This window comes from Dipodomys merriami, unplaced genomic scaffold, assembly GCF_024711535.1.
Source record: "Dipodomys merriami isolate MVZ:Mamm:240054 unplaced genomic scaffold, mDipMer1.0.p SCAF_239, whole genome shotgun sequence".
Classification (NCBI taxonomy): domain Eukaryota; kingdom Metazoa; phylum Chordata; class Mammalia; order Rodentia; family Heteromyidae; genus Dipodomys; species Dipodomys merriami.
Genome location: NW_027203815.1, coordinates 905,219 through 914,134, shown reverse-complemented (window position 1 = coordinate 914,134; position 8,916 = coordinate 905,219). Strand labels below are relative to the sequence as shown.

General features: G+C 34.1%; 1 pseudogene; it reads left to right on the top strand.

Moving 5' to 3' along the window:
* Positions 1-6,490: 6,490 nt before the first annotated feature.
* LOC138835463 (U6 spliceosomal RNA) lies at positions 6,491-6,589 on the top strand (annotated as a pseudogene).
* The last annotated feature ends 2,327 nt before the right edge of the window (positions 6,590-8,916 follow it).

The window sequence follows — 8,916 nt, the reverse complement described above, 5'->3', positions numbered from 1 at the left end:
GTGTGTGTGTGTGGGGGGGGGAATGATGCAACCCAGTTTATTGTGTTGTTCTTTCCACAACACGGAGGACATCACATTAGCAGATGTGTAGTATTTTTTGACAATAGAGATAAGCTATTTGTGATGTAATTAAGGGAGTTTTGAGGTGTACCGTACACGTTCGAAACTGTTGGTCTAGGATGACCTTATGACATAAATCTTGGGATTGATGGACATAGAAATAATAGTTAATCTGATAAGCAGTTGCTTACTCTTGAAGAATTAATTATTACTGATGCTTCATAGTTTTTTCCTCTACCATAATGTGGCTATTTTTCTCTTGACTTCTCAATTTGTAACAACCCATTAGAAAATTCATCTATTGCAGAATTATATAACATTCAAACAGGTGCTGTTTTGAATCTCTCAGTTATGGAATGTTCATAATTTCAAAATGAGTAGTCATTAGTCATAGGAATTTTGAAGAAGACATAGATTCTGTCCTCTTAACAACTTATTTATTTTTAAAAGTTATGGGTTTCCATAGAATTAAACTGTTTTTGGTTTTAGTATGAGAAAGTACTAAATTTATTCCTTTTTTCAAAATATTGGCAAGTTTATTATGAAAATATTGTCTTGTTGGATAACTTTCAGGTTGATTGCCCTCTGATTCAAAAGGGGTAATAAATTAAAATTAGATGCCAAATAGTATTGATTTTAAGAATTTATACAAAGTATAATATTTACCAATAAATTAAAATTTTATTTCCTGCAACTTATTTTTTAAATTTAATTTTCTTGTCAAAGTGATGTACAGTGGGTTTACAGTAATTGTAAGGTAGTGAATACATAACTTTTCAAACTTGTTAACCACTCTCTCATTTTTCTGTTTTCCTTTACCCCAATACCCCTCACAAGTTGTAATGTACATTTCCAGCATATTGTCTTGTGAGTATTGCTATTGCATTGGTTTTCTCTTTGTCCTTTGTCTCTCCATTTTGTCGTTCCTCTTCCCTTCCATAATTAAGGCAAATGTATACACAATACATAGGGTATCAAAATCAAATACAGCAGGGGATAAACCATATGGGAAAACCCCAAAGAAAACAGAAATCACATATTACATTGAAAACAACAACCGCAAATAAAAATCTGTTTCCATATGTTGGAGTTCATTTTCCTCAGCATCACCTTATATGGTCATATATGCGCATAAAAAAGGCACTGGAAAATAATAGTTGCATGGACACTACATCATGAAAATAACATGTTAACTGTTTTTGATGGTAAAGGTGGAATTAGGATTGGTGAATTCAGTTTCTGATGAATGAATTTCAAAAGAATTTAAAAATTATGGCAGGTAAATTTTTAATTGTTCAAACTTTTTAACAATTTAGCCTATTAAGAAAATTAAAATTGCCCTGGAGAATAGGTTTTCATGCACAGAAATCCATGCAGACTTAGTTGAGAGGGAGCAATGTGGTTGAAGATGGCTATTTTTCACACTAAACAAACAAACCACAGAAACCTTGCTATAAATCCTGTAGATTCCCTTGAGAATTGTCCTTACCGAAGAAATGTACTCTTACTGTGTGAAACAAGGTTGTAGTCAAATTTAAATTCAAAGTTAAATTCAAAGTTCTTAAAAAAAATAAGACATCAAAATTTGTGAATTAACCTTTAATTACCAAAGGGCAATTCTCTGAAACAGATAATTTGTACCAAAATATTTAGGGAGAAACTGCCCGCCACAATGAATGAAGGTATTGCGTTTACACTCTTCTGTTTGTAACACTTTCCATAATGTCTTTGCACGTGAAGCAGTGAAACAGCGAAAAAAATCTGATTGGATACTTCAAACCAATGATTTCACATTTCTAAGTAGCTCACAAAATATAATATCCTTATTAACATAAGATAGTGAAGACTTCTCTTATTCCATAACCCAAAAGTGTTGGGATCAGAAAAGAATTGAGCAAATGAAAAGGCAAGAAAACTGTTATTAGACGATTTAGCTAAGCGTATTTGCTTCAGCATTGTAGGGAGGCCAAAACTTTTTGATATAGATTGTTGTGTTAATATTTTTGCTACCTAAAGTGATTTTACAGAGCCTATTTGCCTCATTACAAATGCAAAACCGATTGAATGAAGACATGAAAATAAATTCCACATCCAAATAAAGAGTTTTAAAAGAGAAACCATGAAGATGTAGCAGTGGGGGAGGCCTTATCGTTCTTCAGCTTTATTAGACTTGAAGCCAAGAAGCTGTGATTAATTGGAAAGCAGGCAAGAGCTAAGGGGAGGATACAGAAGTATTGTCCTTTGTAACAGACACTGTCATCCAAGGTATGGTTGATTTAACTCTCTTCTCCTCCATACATCTTGTTGAGCAAATGCAAGACCAAGAGAAAAATAATCTATTGAAAGACTTTTGCAAAGAATAACTTCACTGTTCCTGATATGATACCAAAGGAGAGTCTTAAAAGAGAAGATAAAAGTAGAGTATTCTTCGGATTCCTCTAAGCATCTTGTTAGCAAAATATATCTTTAAGGTTAGAAGTGATTGAACCAAAAAGTGGTGGAGTACTTATTTTTGTGGGCACTTTAGACACAAGAAGACTTCAAAGGTAAAAGAAAAAAAAAGTATATCTAAATATTTGTGATCACAGCTTCTTGGACTGATTTTTTTGAGAAAAAGTTTTACATTAGAGTTTGTCCTCATTAACATAGATGTTGGGTTTTCGTGGTAACCAAATGCAAGGGGGAAGTTTAATGGACTCGCTTCGACCAGTAAACAGCATGATAGAAATAAAAAAGGCAAATAATATTTAGTGAATTACTTTGACCGATTACTCTGCCAGAACAAAGAAAGAAAGATAAAATTCAAAATCATTTGACTTACAAGTATGAAAAAAGGGACTAGGAAGGTGGTTCAGTGGTAGAGCACTTGTCTTGCATGCCTGAGGCCCTGGGTTCGATTCCTCAGCACCACATAAGCAAAAAGAAAAAAGCCTGAAGTGGCACTGTGGCTAAAGTGGTACAGCGCTAGCCTTGAGCTGAAGGGCTCAGGGACAGCGCCCAGGCCCAGAGGTTAGGCTCCACAACCGGACCCACAAAAAAAAAATTAAAAAACAACAACAAAAAATATGAAAAAAGAGGATTGTTCTCTTTCCAGTGGAGTAGTGGGTTCTTGAAGTTGTTTCTTTCATTCTATCTTCACAAGCTATCAAGTGTGGCTGAGGACTGGAGTATCCAGTTCAGACAAAGGGATCTCGCAGAAGAAAATAACTGCTGCACATGTAGGTGATTTATAACTTTAGAAAATCTATTTAGTTCTGTTCAAAATTCTCCCTTACCCCAAACTACCCTCTTTGAACATCTTTGTTTGCTTTTCCCAATATTGCCCTTCATGAACTATTTAACAGTTTGAGAGGTCATATTCATACTCTCCAAAGATTGCTGTTTGGTTGTGATTTTTCTGTGTTTTTGTTTTTTTTTCACTGAATTTCAAAAGGCTGTGCAAGTGTGTTACATTTAAATATGTCCATCTAATTGTCCAATGCTCCTAGATCAGAGTCATTCCTTCTATTATTCTCAACTCAACCCTTCTCCAAGATTTATTTCCAATTTACCACTTCCTTTATCACATGTGTACATTGAGTATTCTTGCTGTACTTGCCCCTTGTTCCATTTTTCGTTCATTCTATGTCTTGACTATTATTCCTCTCTGGTTTCAAGTTCCTGATGTTCATTGTGTTAAACTGTCTGTTAATACATTGAAAGGTATATATATATATATATATATATATATATATATATATATATATATATATATATATATATATAAATTCCATGGAGTTTCAATCCTAAATATACTTGAATTGATATCAGCTTGTATTTCCATAATTCATTCATCTGCAATAACAATTTGAAAGACTGGAGACGTGAAGCACCTAGACATGATATTATTCTCACCCATTTGGAAGATTAATCTTTAGTAAATAAGAAAAGTTAAAGATAACTTAAATGTATTACTAACTACCAGTTTTTATAAATGGCTTTGTACAATGGTTTGGGATTATTTTATTTTACATGGGATAATATTTTCTACTACCTATAAATTTTATAAAAAGGAGAAAACTAAAATTTATTATTATGGAGGAATATGATAGAAATAGAAGACAGATTTTATGTTTGCCACATCTCTGATGAGTACCCATATTCAAGACTTAAAGTCATATTTCTTAAGGAAAACATATAACAACATATGATACGGCAACTAGTGACTTTTTAAAATGTACCTTATTATGTGATGAAATTTACTTTTTAACTAATGTTTGGGCTTGAAATATGGGAGGCTGATCTATTTAAAACATTTCTGGAAGGCATCTACTGAACAACACAAATGTTGGGGGGCACTATTTCTACACTGTATTGAATGGTTGAACCTATTTGACATTAGTGCTGGGTAATTAAATCAACTCTATTGTAACTTGCTTCTTCCAATTGAAAAACTTGTAATGTCAGTAAATATGATCTACTTGTCAAATGCTATTTTGGTGAATGTGATTTTAAAAAGTTTATTTGAAACGGAATATGCTTTCAGGAGATTAATTGTAGTTTATCATTGGTTTGAGAATGACATTTTTATACTACAGAACCAAGTTTTACTGAAGTACCTGTGTTTTGAAGCACTAAGGATCTTCTCAATTAATGTTTTCCTGAATTATATTTGACCTCTAAGTCAAATTTTCCTAGCCTTGGTAGACCAATTATGGATCTATCGTTCCAGGAACTATTTTTTGGCCTAGTTATGCTGGAATGAAATCTTTCATTAATTATTAGGACAGGAGTATTAAAAATATTCTTATGACATTTGTGATCTTTTTTACTCATGTGGGCTGGTCATCTGTAAATTGAAGGTTTGAATTACAGTACTTTCATTCAAATTTTGTGATCTCATCTTTCATTTTAAGTTGCCTTGCATTTCACAAATGCTTACTGCTAAATCCTCTGTCGCATGGAATTGGGGCCCTGAAATATTATAGGAAATGAGAAATTGAGAGATGGATCTTCAATTACTTTCTGTTGGCATATTGCATGGGCTTAAGTGCGAAGTCTTGCCCTTGTTATCAGATGATACAGATAAGTGGGACCTGGGATTCTAGGACATGTAGGTCCTGCAGAAGAATAATACTTTTTAGGCATCATATCAGCAAAATCAGGGAAATATTGAGAAAACCAGTTTGGGACCAGTGAGTTGAAAAAAATCAGAGTAGCATAGTAAAATCCCTTATAGATTGGAGGAAAATAAATATTTTTTTAACCATGTGAATTCAGAAGACCAAGAACAATAAAAGGTATCACAAATTTATACTGATGACATTGCACTGATACTTCTTATATTCTAATATATATTCTAAACCTAATTATTTATATTCCAATCTATTTATTGGAATAAATATCAATTTATTTGTCGAATTATCAATTCTATTAAGATTCACTGTGAAATATAAGAGCAGCACATATAAATATAAAAATATAACTATATATAATGTAAGGAATGTGAAACAATGTTTTGCATTGTTCTGTTGTGGTTAGGTTATCAAAGGCAACTCTGTTTTAATGTATTATTCCATTATTTCTACCTCAGTGCTTGGTAGAGTTAGAACTAAAGCTTTAATATTTGTAGACTTACATCCTAGAGGCAAGAGGAAACACTGTGATTAAAACATTACCAATTTAAGGCCTAATATCGAGGAGAAACATATTGACTTCTGGAGCTTTGGAAATATTTGGTGATAGAAAGGCAGTAGTATAAGTTCCTGCCTGGTTGGATGTTAGACAGGCCAGGCCATTAGGTAATCATGCATATGAAAAATTCTTTTCACCTTCTTGGCTTTAGCTACTTTTGAAATGGTAGTTATAATAAACAATTATATTTTGATATAATACCTTCTAGTCTGAACAGTTCTGTCTGAAGTGTTCATCTCCCTATGATCCCTTGTAACTAAGATTAGTTTTGTTCCAGTAAGAAAATCTTTGCTGTCAGGGTAAGATATTCTGGTTGGTCTGTTCCTACATGGAAGAAGAGCAAAGGGTCAGGTAGACATTTGTTTCAATAAGACCTCATTCGGGAAGTTTTAAGCTGCAGAAGTTTAGAAGTAGCTTTTAAGCAAGGCTTACTTTGAATCAATTAGCTCCATAAAGCTAACTCAGTTGACAAATAAGTACTTGAAAAGCCATCACCTTCGAACCTAGGTATAAAGGCTTCAAAGTGTGATCAAATTTAAAATGAAAAAGACTTAAAATAGTCATTGACAAAAAATTGCAAATGTGAGCAATCATCCGAACAATAGAAGTATTTTTTCCATTATACACAGAATTTTAGAGAAATGAGATCAATAGCATTGTTAGTAACAATAAGGTTTCCTTGTTACAAATAGGCAACCAAGGATATATGCCTGTTTAAAGATTGCATCATTACCTACTTAAATTCACAGGATACTACATGATTCAGCAACACGTATACCAAATTACAACAGTACAGAGATTAACATCGCACTTGCACAAGGATGATATGAAAATTTGTAAAGTATTCAATATTTTTCATTCTTCAGATGCAAGAAATGAAAAACAGTTATTGAAAAGGTGATTCCAAAATTACAAGTGTAACAATACATGTAATTCATATAATTTAAAGTTAGTGTGACATCTGTGTAATAAATCTTCACCTTAGAATGGCCTTTACATAGCATAATCTTTACAAAGCTTTTGAAATTAGATAACATTGTCATTTTATCACAAAGAAGTAAAATGTTGTAAGGACCTAGGAAAAAAGGAATCTTAAACCGTTTGTATATGGAATGCAATCTGAAAGGACACATTTATTAATGTATTTATATATTATAAAACTATGTAGAATTCAAAGTATTATATCTAGGAGAGAATGAAATAGATTATGGACATTATACAAACAGAATACAGAATATTTTAAACTATACATTTTTCAGCCATGCACCATAAATATCTTTAGTTTCTGTACTACCCTTTTTTTGGGGGGGGTCCTATCCTGGGGCCTGAACTCTGGGCCTGGGCGCTGCCCCTCAGCTCTTCAGCTCAAGGCTAGTACTCTACCACTTGTGCCACAGCACCACTTCTAGCTTTTTTCTTTTTGCTTATGTGGTGCTGAGGAATCGAACCCAGGGTCTCATGCATGCAAGGCAAGCGCTCTACCACTGAGCCACCTTCCCAGCCCCTGTACTACTCTTTTAGCAGATAAGTTAAAAATATTTCTGATTTAAACAATCACAACTTGCAGAAATCATTATAGATGTATGCATACAACTTGAATATATTTTGACATCAAAGTCAGGCAATTCACCTGGATGAATACCATGGAATCCATGAATTTTTAAAGTAAGATGTTGCTGTTGCTTTGCAGTGAAAATATTTTGTACGGAGACAAAGGATGGACAGCATTTTTTTTAAATTTAAGAAACTTAACCAAACCATTAAGACTTAGAACAAATTGTACAGCCTTCCACAACTTCAAAGATGTAGTAATGCATACTTATCCTTTTGGCAATATCAAATGCAGTTTTTTCCAAATTGTTCTTCAGACCTGGTTTGATATAATGTTTCAACAGAAAGAGATCAAACGTATCATTTCTATTTCTATTCCCAGCAGAAGGATGCAAGGGGGTCGAGGCCATTAGTTTGGGCATTGTTTTCTGCATCATGATGAAGTAAGAAAGAAGCCACTCTGGTATTATTCCACGTATAAGCACTGTGCAGAGGTTTCCAGCCATTCACAATTATTGCATGAATACCTGCCTTGAGCCATCAACTCATGGACAATGTCTAAGTGTCCACGTAGGCTTCCCAATAATGAGGGGTAAACTCATCCTCATCCGTAGTATTCACATGAGTGACCTTTCTGGAAAGTACTCTTGGCATTGTAGTAAGCCGATTATTTTCGGCAGCCCAAAGAAAAAATTTGCTTGGCTCCTTCTCCATTTTTTTTCTTGCAACTGATACCATTCCTCACTTTTTCATCTTTTTCATCACAATTGTCTAACCAGGGACTTTTCCTGTCCAATGAAGGAATAGGTCCAGGCTAGGAAAGCAGCTAGAGAAGGCAAGCCGATTGTATCTGTGACAAAACTTTGTGGAACGTGGTATCAAATATTATTTACTGGTGATCTACTTGTGCTGGAAGCATGATTCAGAAATATTGCTTGCTGATTCTGAACTATTGCTTTGATCATTATATTCTCCAAGAAGAAAAAGTGAGACTCAATTGATAGGAAAGGAGTACTAAAACATTTTGACTTCTCATTAAGCTGATTTCTCATTAAGATGATTCTCATTAAGATGATTGAAGGTTCGATCATCAAAATCACATGAAGACAATAGATACTCCTATTTTTTAACTGAAAACAAGTGTCTTTAAAAAAACAAGGAATTTAAGTAGTCGTACAATGGACTTCTATTTTACTACTGCAATGAGAAGTAGTAAATGAGCTCTCTTATGGTATTTTTTGGGGGGTTCCTGTCCTGCAGCCTGAACTCTGGGCCTGCGTGCTGTCCCTCAGCTCTTCAGCTCAAGGCTAGTGCTCTACCACTTGAGCCACAGCGCCACTTCTGGCTTTTTTCTTTTTGCTTATGTGGTGCTGAGGAATCGAATGCAGGGCCTCAGGCATGCAAGGCAAGGGCTCTACCACTGAGACACCTTGCCAGTCCCCTATCATGGTATTTTTTGTTTATGGTCTTAAGAAGAAATTTACTTGCTTAAATTTCTGACAGGACAATATCTTCACTGTACATCTTCCTTATGTACTCTGTTTTAAAATACTATCTAAGTATGTGCATTAGATAAGTATAGTGGAAAAAGTAGAAGCCACACTGGTGGCTCATGTCTTTAATCCTAGCTAA